Here is a 17,965-nt window from a genome sequence, read left to right on the forward strand (position 1 = left end):
AGGGTCCCAGTTCGATTCTGGTCAAAAGCACATACCTCCCTCGGATGCATCCCTGACCCTGGTCGGGACATGTGCAGGAGGCAACCAATTGATGTGTCTCTCTCATATCAATGTTTCTCTCTGTCTCTCTCCCTCCATTCCATTCTCTTTAAAAAATCAATGGAAAAAGTATCCTTGGGTGAGGATTAACAACAACAACAAATTTACTTGAGAATCAACCTATTCTTAAAACTTCTCAGGGTTTTTATCTCCCTGCTCTACTTAGCACAAAGGTAAATTTTCCTACAGACCCTTGGGGGTGAAATCAACAATGGGTTTAATTTTGGATTGCCCTTACTCTGAAGGGTGGCCTATAGAATCCCAGCTTTTCAGGGGGGTGGAGGGGCGGGGGAGAGGGGGCGACCATATTGTGAAAATGCTGTATTTTGTCTTCTAGTTCTTGTGACTGCCAAAGCTGCATCTCCCCTCAAAAAATAAACAAAAACAGGTTTGGTAAATGTTCTTTGAACAAAACAAGATTTAAAGATTTAATTCTCAATTTACCTCTTCTCTCTGGGCTCTTACCTTTGATATTTCTCACTTATAATTTCTCACTACCTTAGCATCTCTATAATACTTTTTAGAATAGTTTTATTTAACATGACATTTTTTATTTGCTTTAAGAAGAAGAGTCCATTCAAATACCCAACTATTCAAACATCAGAATGGAATTCTAATCCTTTTTGTTAAAAACAAACTTAGGTTAAGTTTTTCATCACTTGCACATGAAAAAGTCCTAATAATTAAGAGGTGGGTGTGGCTCTGAAGCATCTGCATCAAAATGATGTTCTAAAATGATTGGCTACATGGAGAGAAGAGAGTACATTTTCTTTTGTCAAATGATTGCTCCTGGGCATTACTGGGTCATGTCAATTCATGGGTTTTATATATCCATGGAGGCTAGAAGGGCCCTCAGGACTTCAAGACTATGGACCAGACTCATTCATTTATTATTCAGTCAATAAATATCCATTGACTGTGTCTTGTACAGACACTAAAAGTAAAATGGCAGACAGAACAACCAAGATCCCTGCTCTAATGTATCTCACATACAAGTGGATAAGACAGACACGAATAAAATAATCACTTAAGAAAAGGTGTGCAAAGGCATGGTGCTGTGAGAGTATATAATAAGGGAGAATGTCTTAACAAGCAAGTCAGAAAAAGCTTTTAAGGAAGCAATAATTGAAGTTGTTAGCTTCTGTGGAAAGCATGTTATTATTTTGACTTTTTAAAGGAATTAAGAAGTATAGAGAAGATTTTTTTCTGTTAATTCTATATTGTCCATTTAAAAATAGCTGTGAACATGTAGGTCTCTAGGTTGGTTAATTTGAAAATCAATCAAGTAAATTGTTTTAAACCCTGTCCATGTCAGTGAACTCTACATGGGGTGATTTTTAACCACAGGGTCATGCCCTAAATCTAAGCATTCATTTCAAACAAAATGTCAGGTGCATTTCCCTCATGCTAGCTCTTTCAAATTCTCTCAAACACCTTTCCCCCACAACATCACTATTATAAAGCTAACAACGGCCATCATCATCAAATACTAAAAGTATAAATTAAAGATGGCATCCCATTTATCCATATTATCCTAGTGTCTGTTATTTTAGACAAAGTACAATTGGTCATGAATTATTTGCCAGCAGAGCTTAAGAAATTGGCTCCATTGAACAACCCATGAAACCTCTGCTTCCTCAACACGAAACACTAATATGTGGTAAGCATTATTTTCTGGACATGCTTTTTCAGTGAAGTGTTTAAGATTTATGGGGCCATTTTTTGTGATTATTCCTGATGTTTCCCAACCACATTCACCATTTTCAGAACTCAAAGCAGCAGCCCCAACTCACTAAATCATGCCTGGACTTCTCATAATTCACTCTAGCAGCACACTAACTGAACCAGAACCATTCTGTGTCACCATCCACAAAGCAAGGTCTGGGGCATGAAAAAGTTTTAGTATTTGAACCAAAGTAGGGCAATTCTATTTTTTATAAAGGTCACCTTGAATTTTTTCTCCAATACATCTATTTCTCCTCACTTCACCCAACTCTTTCTAATACTGTAGAAACTCATTTTTAAGGGGTGCATTTTAAAATAAAGAAACATTGGAAATATCCCAAGTTTGTTTTTTCTTCATATTAAGCCAATCCGTTTAAAAATGTAATTTGCCTATCAAGATGTAATTCCAAACTGTGTATATTTCATTTAGAAAATGGTCATATTATGTTGGACACATTGAATGCAGTACAATTCCAAAATAAACATTATTGTCAGCCATCTAAAACTTAAACCAGAAAGGTAAGGAAACAACCTGTTCACACCTATTATATTTAATCACATTAGTTTCAAATAAATATTGATGATTTTGAGCTAAGCTGATGGTGATGTTTATTTTTTTATTTCTTCATTAATGACATATTTGTATAGTATTGGATAATAATTTGTCAAGGTAGGTGCTGGAGCACATTTTATTGAAAATAATGTAAATATCTTTGTCAATTATAAAATCCATTTCTATTATAAAACTGTTCTTCACATAATTCAGAGAAAATTTCAGAGCTATTGTTCACTAATTTCTTTATCCTCCCTCACCCAAGGATATGTTTACAGAGAGGAAGAGAGAGAGAGACATTGAGATGAGAGAAACATTCATCGGTTGCCTCCCATACTCGCCCCAACCTGGATGGAATCTTCTGGCGCATGGGACGATGCTCCACCAACTGAGTCCCCTGGCTGGGGCTCAATGACTTCTTAAAGATAAATTTCAAAGTTTTAGTTAATGGAGGAGACATGACATGACATGACATGTGTCCTGACATGAAGTTCATGTTAGTTCTACTTCACATCACTTGAAAGAAAAGGTCTATAAAGCAATCATGGAAGAACAAAGATATTTTACAAAGAGAAATGTAATGAACAAGCTGGTCATTCCTTTTTTGTCTTTCCTTTGGAAGAACAGGATGAATGACCAAAATAAACCCCCAGCAATCACTTGTAATTTCTAATGTTAAGCCAAAATGACATTGTTATGGGACAAAATAATACTAGGTGATGTCGTGTGTGTGCTTTCATATCTCCAGCTTATCTATACTAGATACACACAGATCAATAAATCAGACTTGAAAGTAAAAATTTTAAATCATGTCCTCTCACCTTTAATCTCTCCTCCTGAGGCCTCATTTCTCCCTGCTTGCCTCCAGCTTTTCTCAAAAAGACCAGACAGGTGGAGAAGGGGATTTACAGCCTTGGCAGAGTGCAGAACCAGGCTGGAGTAATGTCTAAAGCTCTAAGATATGTTATTATTATACAAATTATGTTAAAGTCACCAACACAAATTATTGGTTAGTTTAATCCTTTCTGCTACTGCATTCAATTGTCTCTATTTCCACAGCTGTGTGTGCTGTGCCTGCATCTTTCACCCGACTGGTATTTAGGGCAAACTTGTATGTGGCCACATATAAACCAGGAGTCAGCAAAACTTCCAGAAGTACTTATCCAAGCCGGCATCATCTCTCCCCTTCCCAAGGAGGATTAGAAATGTGATCAGGAACACCTGTAAGTCTGAGACTGTGAATTCTCCATCAACTCCTCTACCACCTGAGCAGTGAGTCAGCCTGCAGGATTCCTGTTAAAAATACAATAACCCTACAACACTAGGTTGCTCCTTAAGTCTTTATTTTTCAATCTTTAATTTCTTTATTAAGGTATTACATATGTGACCTCATTCCCCCCCCATAAACCCCACACACACTCATGCCCTCACCCCCCCCCACACTGTCGGTGTCCATTGGTTGGGCTTATATGCATTCATACAAGTCCTTTGGTTGATCTCTCCCCCTTTCTCTCATCCTCCCCTACTTTCCCTCTGAGGTTTGACAGTCTGATCGCTGCTTCTCTGTCTCTGGATCTGTCCCTGTTCATCAGCCTATGTTGTTCACTATATTCCACAAATGAGAGAGATAATGTGGTATTTATCTTTCTCTGACTGGCTTATTTCACTTAGCATAATGCTCTCCAGGTCCATCCTTGCTGTTTCAAATGGTAAGAACTCCTTCTTTTTTACCGCAGCGTAGTATTCCATTAGTGTAGATGTACCACAGTTTCTAATCCACTCATCTGCTGATGGGCACTTAGGCTGTTTCCAAATCTTAGCTATGGTGAATTGTGCTTCTATGAACATAGGGATGCATATATCCTTTCTGATTGGTATTTCTAGTTTCTTGGGACATATTCCTAGAAGTCGGATCACTGGGTCAAATGGGAGTTCCATTTTTAGTTTTTTGAGGAAACTCCATACTGTTCTCCACAGTGGCTGCACCAGTCTGCATTCTAAAGGGTTCCTTTTTCTCCACATACTCTCTAACACTTGTTGTTTGTTGATTTGTTGATCATAGCCATTCTGACAGGTGTGAGATAATACCACATTGTCGTTTTGATTTGCACCTCTCATATAATTAGTGACTTTGAGCATATTTTCATATGTCTCTTTGCCTTCTGTATGTCCTCTTTCAAAAAGTATCTATTTAGGTCCATTGCCCATTTTTTGATTGGATTGTTTATCTTCCTTTTGTTAAGTTTTATGAGTTCCCTATAAATGTGAGAAAGAAGAACAAAGTAGGTGGGATCTCAATACCAGATATCAAGCTGTATTACAAAGCCACTGTTCTTAAAACAGCTTGGTACTGGCACAAGAACAGACATACAGATCAATGGAATAGAACAGAGAACCTAGAAATCGATCCAAACCACTATGCCCAATTAATATTCGACAAAGGAGGCAAGAGCATAAAATGGAGTGAAGACAGTCTCTGGTGTTGGGAAAATTGGACAGATGCATGCAAAAAGATGAAACTAGACCACCAACTTACGCCATACCCCAAAATAAACTCAAAATGGATAAAGGACTTAAACATAAGACGGGAAACCATAAAAATACTAGAGGAATCCACAGGCAGCGAAATTGTAGACATATGCTGAAGGAATTTCTTCACTGATACTCCTCCTAGGGCAATGGAAACTAAAGAGAAAATAAACAAATGGGACTACATCAAAATAAAAAGCTTTTGCACAGCAAAGGAAACCATCAACAAAACAACAAGAAAGCCCACTGCATGGGAGAACATATTTGCTAATGTTATCACCGATAAGGGTTTAATCTCCAGCATTTACAGGGAGCTCCTTAAGTCTTTACCAAAGAAATTTTTAATTTTTATTTTTAACTTAATTATACTGAGCTCTGTTCATGACCCAAGTCAACTCTGTGCTGCTGTCTGCTAAAGCTCCAGAGGACCCTGTCGGGGAAGTGTCAAGATCTGGGACAGAATCTACAGCCTCTATCCCCATCCTGAGAGATGATTCCCGGCACTGGAGAATCTACCCATGTCACGGACAAAAGGCTGACACAGAAATCTACCCATGCGACGGACAAAAGGCTGGCCAGACCAAAATAAATGAGCCTCCATGCGAGCACACAGCCCACCTAGCTTCTCTTCCTTTCCGTGGTCTGGGCCACCTTGGGAATTAAGATAGTCAATTTTTCCTTCATCTTGGGTCTGACTTTGGTAGCTCCTGTAATGTGCTGTTCAGAACCAAAATGAAAGAATCAATTCTTGCCAATAAAACACAAGGTAATCTTCAGTCCAGGTTTCTCAGGGCCTCTCCAAGTGGTAGGGGAGGAGAAGCATCTATCTGGTCTATTCCAGTTCTATCAGATCTAGATGCTGAAGACCTACTATTCTCAAGGTTAGGCTCAGGTACTCTAAACCATTGAGGACTGACGTAGACAATACATTGAAAGACAGCCACTGACCCCACAGCAGAAACTGTAGGGATATTAAGGAAAACATTCACTGATCATGGTCTCATTAAATAACTCCAAACTCCAAATGTTTTCTTATCCTGGTAGCTATTAACTTTAAATTTTTTAATGTCTTTCAGTTCCTTTTATTGTTTCTACCTTCCTCTAACTTGCCAATCCACACACTCATCTTGAGAAATGGAAAGTTTCCTGGACACAGAATGGTTTACCAGTTGTCTTCTTTTCAACCCATTTTCTTACCTGAAGGACTCTAGTTAAGAAAACAAGTGCAGGCTTTAATTATGCAAGTGATGTGTTACTCCAAGAAAGAGCATTTTTCGACTAATATCTCATTACTTGAGATGCATATCTAAAGGAATAATTCTGGCCCTGACATGTCATTGAAAGAATATAAAATGCTATTTAACTAACTAACTGATACAATATTCATCATATCAGTTGAAAACTATACTAAAAATGTGGGACTTTACCACCAGAGCTGAAGTGACTGCTATCAAGTGGTGGGCATGAGGCCTCACTTCCCCAGAGTACACTCAAGAATGTGTGTTACAAAAAAACTCCTCAGATACCTAACCGCATTGAACAAATGTCCTCCCCGTTAAGTTCCCTGAGGTGCCTGAGAAGTCATTATTAACGCTCCTTGAAATGTTCAGGTTACATACATGATTGCATCCACTTAATAGGATTGCAAATCTGTCTTAAATTGCCCCAAAAGCTTCTGTCTTTATAATTGAAGCTAATTAGACTGAAGCCCTCACCAAATTTACTGACTGATTTCTAAATTCCCTTCATCCAAGTGATGAAGCCTTAATTGAATGCAAAATACTTCACAGGTGTCCCAAAAAGTTTCATCTCTAATCCAAGAGGTATGGAACCCAGCCAAAATCCCTACAGTTCCTACAAGCATGAGCATCTGGGGAAACTTTGGCAGCATACAGAGTTGGATTGGAATTCTGACCAAGACCTTCAGCTCAACCCAGCCTAGCCTTGGAATTCCCTATTAATAGAATAATGCATATTTCATAGGTTTGTGTGAGAAAAAGCACTTATGCTAGAGTTCCTGACACTTAGTAGGTGCTCACATGTTGGTTATGTCCATTCTTTTATCCTAACGGTCACAAATACAAATACCTGAGGGCCCAAGCATAAGGGTCAGGGAGGGCCTGCCAAACATGTTGGAGGTTGGGCACTCACCACCACCACCACCACCACCACCACCACCACCACCCTCCCCTTCAAGGAGCTGCTATAACCCAGCATTCCTGGAGAAGATGGCTCCTTTGTTGATGAAACTTTGGTTTTCCCCTCATTGTGGCAAGTCTGAATTCTTATGTGAAAATATATCAACTTTTAACTATTGGTTTAAATCTTTTTAAAAACATTGTGTAGATATAATAAAACACACCTGCTAGAACAATTTCAGCTGTGTACCACCAGCTTGCAAAGCTCGTTTTATCTTTTTCCTATTATTTATTTAATCAGAAAAAAAAGCCACACACACACGTAAAGAGAGAGAGAGAGAAAGAGAGAGAGAGAGAGAGAGAGAGAGAGAGAGAGAGAGAGAGAGAGAGAGAGAGAGGCAAGATAATACCATAGCAAAACACAGAAGAGAATAAATACATTATTGACATAGCCTATAGACCAGAAGGTTTTAGGCGACATGGTTAAAGGGAACTATGTTAAAACAGTTTCCACATTACAGATTTTTTACTTCATATATTGAATCATCTAGGGCCTAGATTCTAGGCTAAAGCAGTTGTTTTCCAACCTAGTTGCACTTTTGATTCTATGGAAGGCTTTTTTCAAATACCATTGCCTAGCCCTTACATTTGGAAATTCTCATTAATTTGTGGTGAGTAGGACCCACACGTGTGTTGTATTCTTCAAAAGAACCTCTCCACCCTCCTACCCCTCACCTCCACTCTGAGACTTTCAGCCAAGATTAATGACCATATATAAAGCAGTGTCTCTCAAACTGGATGGATTTTTTTTTTATTGCACTTAGAATCAAAAACTAGAAGCTGAAGGTAGGACAAAGGAATTCACCCTGCTAATTCACTCCCAGATGATTCTGGTGCAGGTGGTACACAGACCACTTTTGAGAACACTGCTAATGTCTGGTGTGAAACGCAATGCTTTCATCCTATTTAGCATATTCAATATGTCCACATTTTTTTGTATCATTTAATAAAATGGGGTAGCAGGGAAGGGCCAGAAGTGTGCTCACCGGAAAGCATGGTGGGGCCGGCATGGAGACTAAATCTAATATAAGTGAACTTGGATGAGGGCAGCAGAGGGTTAGCAAGGACAAAGCAAGTAAAGCAGAGAGTCAGGCACTTGCTGTTCCCCAAGGTCTATGCCAATGCAAAAAGCACCAAGAAACACAACCATCAGACCATACTTGCCATCAGGAAGGCAGTGGCTACTTCTGAGAAAGCCGCCCCTCAGCAGTGGGAGGAAGGCGAAGGAGGAGGTGGTGTGAGCAGGGTGCAGGGAGTGCAGAAGGGCTGGGGAAGGTGGTAGTAGAAGGTCAAGGCGAGTTCAAGGAGCTCAGCCACCCACTGGTGTTCATAACAAGGCCTGGGTCTTGGCAGGATTTTGAAGCAGAAATCCTACGTGGAAAACAGGCAGTGCCCAGTAGAACAAATATGTTGTTCCTCCTAACTTTAACGTTTTTTGAGTCTTTTTCTCCTAGTTTCCCAGCATAGGGAGTTGGTTACAAGGTTTCTGTAAGTTGGATATATTTAACTAAGTAAATGGACTCAGCTTATTTAAAATTCACAGGCATGCCACATTTTTTGTTAAGCATCAAACCATTCTTAAAAGGCTTGCTTTCCTAGGTCTCTCAGTCAGTGTAATTACTTGAACATCTGTTATGTATACTGAACTGTGGCCTCGGTGTTACAGTGTGAGACAGGAAATAAAGGTACAAACTTGTCCTGTATGCCGCCCAAACCCTCCCACAACCAACCACAAACACAACTGGAAATGACAAGAGAATACAGCCAAGGAGATGTGGAAAGAAATGTAAATTCCCCTCTATGTTATACCTCCTTTATAATGCTGGTGTTCTTGGGCTACTGTCAAGGTCATTCAGGCAGCAGCAGGGATCGCCACCACATGGCTCTACGGAGCCTCAGCTGACCCCATGCGGCTGAGAAAGCAGAAAACATTTGACTGTGTTTTCTGAAATCATGAATGCCCTAAATCAAAAGCCATTTTTCTTACAGAAGAGTGAGGGTGGATTCTCTCTCCCAACTGAGTTGTACTTTTCCTTCGCAGGCACCAGAGCCGTGCCGCTTATGCCCCCAAGATCTCTAAGCTGTTTGATGTAAAGCAACTTTCCATTTTTACCTACAACCCACCCTTCTTCGTCAGAACTACTGGTCAAGAGGCAAATCTGAATGGTTTCCAGAGCATGAGCTCTCCGCTGATTCAATATTGGCTACTGGGTCAACCTTGTCTAATTCTCTCTTCCTTTAAAACAGCGGTTCTCAACCTGTGGGTCGTGGTCCCTTTAGGGCTCTAAACGACCCTTTCACAGGGGTCGCCTAAGACCATCGAAAAACACATATATAATTACATATTGTTTTGTGATTAATCACTATGCTTTAATTATGTTCAACTTGTAACAATGAAAATACATCCTGCATATCAGATATTTACATGATGATTCATAACAGTAGCAAAATTACAGTTATGAAGTAGCAACAAAAATAATTTTATGGTTGGGGGGTCACCACAACATGAGGAACTGTATTAAAGGGTTTCAGCATTAGGGAGGTTGAGAACCACTGCTTTAAAACAAAGGTCTTCCCAGGGGGCTCCCATGTCACTCATGTAATAAACTTGGGTAGGCGTGCTTCCTGTAACCCTCAGATGTCTAAAAACAACATATGTACAAGCTGTATCTTCCACCTCCCACTTACAGCAAAGAGAAATGTTGAACGAAGTGGAGATGTCTATCACTTGCTTTTGCTGTCAAGTTCACTAACAGGATGTTCAAAAGTTGCTAACTGCAAATAATCTAGAGAAAGTTGAAGGCAAAGAATATATGAGAGTGACTAGATGAGTTAAGTTCATACGTATACAAGACCTACTGGTTGTTTGCTTTCTTGTTCTTAAGAAGATATACAGCCTCTTTGATTCCTTGAATTGTCTCACTCCTCTTAAATCCAGCAGGAGAGCACTGGCTTTATCTTTCTGGTTCTTAAAAGGCTTCTTTCCTGCCTTTAACATAGTCACTCTTGTTTCCTAATCAGTTTATGTTCTGATTTTCCACATTAGCAGTAAGACGCTGTGTCCTTTTGAAAAGACACATCTTCTTTTAAATCACTCTCTCCAATACTTCTCAAACTCCAGTGCACATTAGAATCATGAGGGGAGAGGGTGAAAACATTGCTGGGCGCCATCCCTACAGTTTCTGGTTGGGAAGGTCTGGAATGGGACCCGAGAATCTGCATTTCTAACACATTCCCAAGCAATGCTGAGGCTGCTGGTCCAGGTACCACACTGAGAACCACTGCTCTAAACAACATCCAGTTCCTTCAGATTGATGAGCTGAATGGAGAATGGAACACTGCAATGAACGTGCAGAAGGCAGATGGTGGAGTTTGTGTATTTGTTCGTCTCAGACAGCATCTCACCGTGAGCCTGCACCTCCTAAGCACTGGTTCCAGTTCTGCCAGATTTTGTATCTCCTGGGTTTGGTGGTGAGAATCAGAATAGGATGTTTCTGTAGACTTTTCAGATACCCAGTTATCATACCTCCATCTGTTGAACCCAGTGGCTTGAAAAATCTTTAAAGCAAAGATTTAGTGATGTTTCCAACTAGCTTTACAAAATATAAAATGGGCCCTAACCGGTTTGGCTCAGTGGATAGAGCATCGGCCTATGGACTGAAAGGTTCCAGATTCGATTCCGGTCAAGGGCAGGTACCTTGGTTGTGGGCACATCCCCAGTAGGAGGTGTGCAGGAGGCAGCTGAACAATGTTTCTCTCTCATCGATGTTCCTAACTCTCTATTCCTCTCCCTTTCTTTCTGTAAAAAATCAATAAAATATTATATATATATATATATATATATATATATATATATATATATATATATATATATATATATATAAAATGGGAGATTGCAGAAGCAGACAGACTAGTAGCCTCAGGTTCCCTGTGCATCTGCAAGGTCAAAATGCCTAATTGCGCTACCATAATTACAGTCACCCTTGCATTCACCTCACACATAAGGAATTGCACAGAGAGAGTTATTAAAAGCCTACTTGTAAAAACACACTATGGGTTCATACTTGGCCTCCATCAGTCCATCCTAGCAGCCACGACTTTTAAAATAAATTTTTAAAACCCACTGAATCTCCAGGCAATTATAAGTATCATTCAAAATAAACATTAAGAAAACACAAAACTGTCTACCTTGCAAACAGCAAACATTTATGTTTTATTTTATTCTAGTCCCAAACCCAAAGTTTTAATGATGTAAATGTAATAATTCATGGTCTGGGGTTAAGATTCATAGGAGGTACAATTACAAACTGCTCTGTTGGTAAAAAGCCATGCTCTAACTAACCTGGAGAATAGGCTTTCCCCACTCCCCCATCAGGAGAAGGTAATAATTTACAGTCAAGAAATGCTTGCATGATGTGAGGCCAGGTATTTATAAAGCCTCTTGTAGGTTGGGCGGGGGGGTGGGGAGAGGCCAGGAATATGAAAGAGCATCATGTGATCCCTTTCTATGCAGCAGCCGTCTCCACTGGGACAGATTTTACAGAGGCTGTGGGTGCGTTTACAGATGCCAGTTTGAGGTTTCCAACAGACCCTTTTTCTTTTGGCATCCTCTCTAAAACTGTAGCTGAATCAAAGAGTAACAATTTGTTCAAAACTCAACATATATTTATCTAGTACCTCCTATGTGCCAAGCACTTAATAATATACATGTTAACACTTAATTCAAATGTGCATTTAAAATTTCCTCTACTCTCCTTAGATTTTAGCTCTAGAAGAGGCATTCTGGGCCGAGCTAGAACAAGAGCTGGACTCTGCACAGTTTTGACCTGGGGCACATCAACCTGCACCGGCCTTGAGTTTCCTCACCTGAAGAAAAGGCCAGGTGTCCCATGGCATTGGTTCTCAAACTTTAGCATGCACCAGAATCACCCGGAGGACTTGTTAAAACACAGATTGCTGCCCTAACCGGTTTGGCTCAGTGGATAGAGCATCGGCCTGCAAACTCAAGGGTCCCAGGTTCAATTCCGGTCAAGGGCATGTACCTTGGTTGTGGGCACATACCCAGTAGGGGGTGTGCAGGAGGCAGCTGATCGATGTTTCTCTCTCATCGATGTTTCTCTCTCATCGATGTTTCTAACTCTCTATCCCTCTCCCTTCCTCTCTGTAAAAAAATCAATAAAATATATATTTTTAAAAAAAACATTGCTGAGGTCCACCCCCAAGGTTCTGACTCAGTGAGTTTGGGATGGGGCTCAGGAATTTGCATTTTATGAAGGAATTTGCATTTTATCATGTCGATGCTGCTGGTCCAGGAACCATAGTTGGACCAGAGTATACTGATTAATGTCTGAATTTTATTTTTCCTTTTTTATCTGTGGCTATTGGTGTTTCTGCATTGTTGATGTCTTCAGCTAAAGTCTATTTATGCAACTAAAAGAAAACTCAGGAACTCCTCACTGTCCCTTCCCAGGTCCTGAGATCCCAGCCATTCTGCTGGCTTTTTCCAACCTTCGGCGTCAGTCTTATGTTTTTGTTATATAAAATGCCCAGGTATTTAGTTGTACTTACCAAAAGAAATAGGGGAAAGTGTGATAAGTTTATCTACTCCATCTCCCCTGACACAGAAGTCTCTGAACCTTTTTTTGAGTACCACTACATTAGATGATCTCTCACATCCCTTCCAGCTCTACACTCCATCATTATGATTTTAAAAAGTATCTCCATGAATTCATAAGACACATGACAAAGCATATACTGAGCAACATAGAGAAGAGATGGGGCTGGCTCTCTGGGCCTCTTTATCTTTTCTTTTGTTCTAATTAGCATCCAATTAGCACTGCCAGGTGCGAGGCCTGAGGACCCTCAGCTACCTTCCAGATGCCAAGGTTCAGCTACAACAACTAGCCAAACCACCTCCAAATAAGTACTTTGAGTTCTACTATTTGGTAACCTAGGAACCATTCTCAGGAGCCTCCCTTTGTTCCAGAACAAGTCTGTCAAACCTTTCTGTGTGATACTCGTGAGAGCTAAATGGCCATCTGCCTCCCAGATTATATTTTTACAGGGACTTTATTTCTCCTTAACTCAGAGAAGATATTGATGATGACTTAATATATTTTGCATTTTTAATTGATTGTTTTTAGAGAGAGAGGAAGGGAGAGGGAAAGAGAGAAAGAAACATCAATCTGCTGCCTCCTGCACGTCCCCTACCTGGGATGGAGCCCAAAACACAGGCATGTGTACTGACCAGGAATCCAACCCATGACCTTTTCAGTGCATGGGATGGTGCCCAACCAACTGAAACACACTGGCCACATATTTTTAATCATCCTAGTCAAAGTTGGCATCACTTCTTCCCCAGTTTTTTATAACTCTTCCCAAGAGCTCTTTTTCCATATACCCTTGCCCCCTCCTAACCTCCTTTCAACATGAAAGCTGAATTAGATTCTCACGGCTTGCTTAGGTTTTGACTTCCTGTGGCTCTGAAAACAAATACTAAAATTCTTGGTATGTCTGATGTGGCCCTGCCTGGCTCAGGGCCTGCCCACATCCCTGCCTCTTCTCACACTTCTCTATGTTCCCTGCACTTAGTCACAATGACCTGCATTGGTTTTCCCTAACAACCTTCTTTGGTTCCATACACCTTCCTTCGACTGGGCTTTAGCTCTTGCTGCTCATTCTCCATGAAATGCTCTCCCTATTCAGCTATTTTACTCCATTCATCCTCCTTCTGATGTCAACTCAAGGCTTTCCCTGATCACTTAGACCTGGTCATGTCCTGCTGTTACTCATTTATAGCACTGTTTTCTTTCCTTCATTGCACCTGTGTTCCAATAATCACAAAATCTCTAATTTTTTTCTTGCACTATTATATCACCAGCACCTGCCACAATGCCTGGTACATAAGACATGCTCTATAAATCTCTCTTGAATGAAGCATATTACAGCAGGAGAGAGTTCCCATAAAATAACACATCTTAGTCACATGAGCTACAAAAAAAATCATTTGTTTTACTTAAATTGATAGTGCCCAACACAGAGTGTTTTCTCAAACATGTTGAAAGAGATAGAAGATTTTCATGTTTCATTTCATTTGTTAAAGAGATAGCATAGTGTTTAATACTCAAAGTAGTAGAATTTTGCCATTCACAGGGCTCTGTCTGGAGACTTTGGCTAATCCTGTAATACATGAATAATCCAAAACATTATTTACCCCACAAAAGTGTGGTCCAACCATGACAGATGAGCCTTTACCTCCTAATGCTTTAATGAAATAACTATTCAGCCTCCTGACTTTAAGTCTCATTTGCAAGGAGACTCATTCCACTTTCTTAAGTACATCTATGACCACTGAGATAACTGCTGGGTAACTATGGTTTAATTTTGTCTCTTCCTTGATGAGCCATTTTAGACCTAGCCAAAGCACACACTGAAATTTTATAAGTTACTATTCTTGTTCCATAGAGTGTATATGGTAAACTTACTAGTCAAGGACAGAATAATAGCTAGAAATCATTTGGGGTAAATTAAATATGAAGCATTGAATTCAACTAAGAACCTTCATTTCTTTGACTTTGACTATAGTCACAGACACCATAAGATGAAGAGCCTTACCCAGGACATCACAGGTACAGTAATCTTGAAAAACTGCAAGCCTCAGACTAAATCATAATAATGATCTCTATGTGAACAAGATGCCAGTTCACTTATTTAAGCATAATTTAACAAACTATACATCAGTTAGCATATATTTCCAGCAACTTTTAAAAGGAAACATGTTTTGAGGCATTGTGTTAATAAGAATTGAGCCAAAGATTGTCACATATTCATAGAAAAAAACTTTTATATACTATAAAACACATGAAACAGCACTACTGTGAGAGTGTTCTTCAAAGCTACAACTCAGTGAGCAAACCTGATTTGGACATCAGAAAATTCAACTGATAAGAATTCTGTATTGCTCAATCACAAATGACCATGTCTGTACCCAGAGGAGTTTGTATGTGCCAACCATCAGAATTTAGTAGTTAAACTATAGCAGCAGTTGTAGTGTTTTATAAATTACAAAAATCAATTGAAAAGTATGAGCCTTCAAAATATAGCTCCCAATAAGAAAAAACTCATGATAGGGCCAAAAATACTGATTTGAGTCATTGAAAACAAGGATGAAAGGTGATTTGAGAAAAATCACTTTGGACTAAGGCAAGAATAGTTAACTAGTATTTTTAGTGCCTACTCGGATGTATTGGTGGGACACAGTGGTTATCAACCTTCCTAATGCCAGTTCACGACCCTTTAATACAGTTCCTCATTTGTGGTGACCCCCAACCATAAAATTATTTTCATTGCTACTGCATAACTATAATTTTGCTACTGTTATGAATCGTAATGTAAATATCTGATAGGCAGGATGTATTTTCAGGAGTCGTGACCCACAGGTTGAGAACCGCTGGCGGTGAATTAGGCTTCAAAAAATGGTGAGGCAGGGGCTAAACTTAGCAGGAAAGAATGAATGGTCAACTTGCAATGTCTACCATGGGCTTGAAAGAAAAAGGTGTGGGACAAATTCCATGTTTTGTTGACCCTAACCTACGGTCTCTAGTTTTGGGGCTACTTCTAACTCCTCCTCGTCTTTACCAGCACAAGCAGTTGACTTTATTAGGGTGATACTTTTACAAAGAACTAAAGTGTTTGTTTCACTTTAGCGGAATTTCTACCCAGAGGTTTATGCATAGAGGACAGCCAAACCCCACTGGAATGCAATGAGGTATACCAGCTGACTAAGTGGCTTGCTGCTACACACTAGTCTCACAGAATAATCAATTCCAGTTCTTGCCTCAGCATTTTCCAAATTACTACATGGGCATTTCCCGGTCATTCTCTATTAGTTAAAAGTGTGCTGGTTAAATATGTAAATGAGATTCGTTTCTTGGTTAGTGCATGTGATTGTTTGCTTTTAGACGTAGGCCTTGATACAAATTGACAATTTGAGCTGTGAGAGTAGTTATAGTTGATGAATGCACACAGAAGTAATGCTAACTCTGCAAATGTGAAGAAAAGAGTTCTTTCTAATTTAGCCTTAAAGGATTAATAGATTGTTGAAAGCAGATTAGTAGTAAAAAGTAAAGCATTTCAGGCTGAGCAGCCCTGAAGAAAATGTTTTAACCTTAATTCCTGCTGCTTCCTTCAAACATCCTATGGCTACTTAACCAATACTACTAATGCTGGTTTATGTTAACTCTCTACTCTTCTGCCCCTTGGCTGTGTATATTAGTAGGTGTTTTCCTAGGACATACTAGTATTGATGAGAAAAACAAGAAACTTCTCAGAGCAATAAAACCACTGCTGTGGTCTATGAGTCCCTCTCTAATTTTTCTCAACCTACACAAGCAGAAAACATGAACAGGATATGAAATGTATCATGTATCCCAGTGTTCTCAGGATGATGAAAAAGAATTGCAGAAATTCAGTAGATTGATGACAAAGACTAACACTGCCTTGAGGCTTCAGAACCCATGGCACACAAATAATTTCATGTATTTGATGCCACACAAATGGTTTCATGTATTTGATGCCACGGAGAAAATTCTGAATGATCTGAAATAAAAAGCAGCAAGTTAGGAAGGCGCCCTGCCTAACCATAGACCCTTGCCCAGAGTAGATCTTCCATGGGTGACAAAAGGCCTTAAACCTGCATGTGTTATCTACTATATACTCAAGCAAATCCAGTGCTTATGACCAAGAAGAATGTAATGTGGTAAATTGTTTTAGTATGCTTCCCTGACCACAATTTATAATTTAATTGTATTAGTGAAAACTTAATGATCCTACTTTTCCATAGAAAATATATAATTCAGTGTAGCCTTTTGTGTTTTGCATTTTCTATTAAAAACCTGTCCAGCTTATGTCATAACACTGTATCTAAAGAACCCTAAAGATTCCACCAAAAAACTACTGGATCTGATAAACAAATTCAGTAAAGTTGCAGGACACAAAATAATTATCCAAAAATGGCTGCTTTTTTATACACTGATAATGAACTATCAGAAAGAAAAACTAAGAAAACAATCCCATTTACAAATACATAAAAAAAAGAAAAGAAAAACCAACCCTAGGAATAAATTTAACCAAGGATCAAAAAGACCTATACTTGGAAAATTATAAAACACTGAAGAGAGAAATTGAAGAAGATACAGATAAATGGTAGCACATACCATGCTCATGGATAGGAAGAATTAACATCATTAAAATGTCCACACTACCCAAAGCAATCAATAGATTCAACACAATTCCTATCAAATTACCAATGATATATTTCACAAACTAGAAAAAATAATTCAAAAATTTGTATGGAAACACAATAGTCACTGAATAAGCACAGCAATGTTGAGAAAGAAGAACAAAGTGGGAGGAATCATGCTACCTGATATCAAACTACACTACAAGTGCATAGTAATAAAAAAAAAAAAGGCATGGTACTAACATATAGATCAATGGAACAGGACTGAGAGCCCCAAAATAAACCCATTCTTGTATGGTTAATTAATACTTAGCCAAAACCGGTTTGGCTCAGTGGATAGAGCGTCGGCCTGCGGACTGAAAGGTCCCAGGTTCGATTCCGGTCAAGGGCATGTACCTGGGTTGCGGGCATATCCCCAGTAGGAGATGTGCAGGAGGCAGCCGATCGATGTTTCTAACTCTCTATCTCTCTCCCTTCCTCTCTGTAAAAAATCAATAAAATATATTTAAAAAAAAAAAAAACTTGACAAAAGAGGCAAAAACAGATAATGGGTTAAAGACATCTATTCAATGAATGTTGTTGAGAAAATTGGACCGATACATGCAAAAACATGAAATTAGA

The sequence above is a fragment of the Myotis daubentonii genome, chromosome 1 (genome assembly GCF_963259705.1).
Source record: "Myotis daubentonii chromosome 1, mMyoDau2.1, whole genome shotgun sequence".
In the NCBI taxonomy this organism is placed as follows: Eukaryota; Metazoa; Chordata; class Mammalia; order Chiroptera; family Vespertilionidae; genus Myotis; species Myotis daubentonii.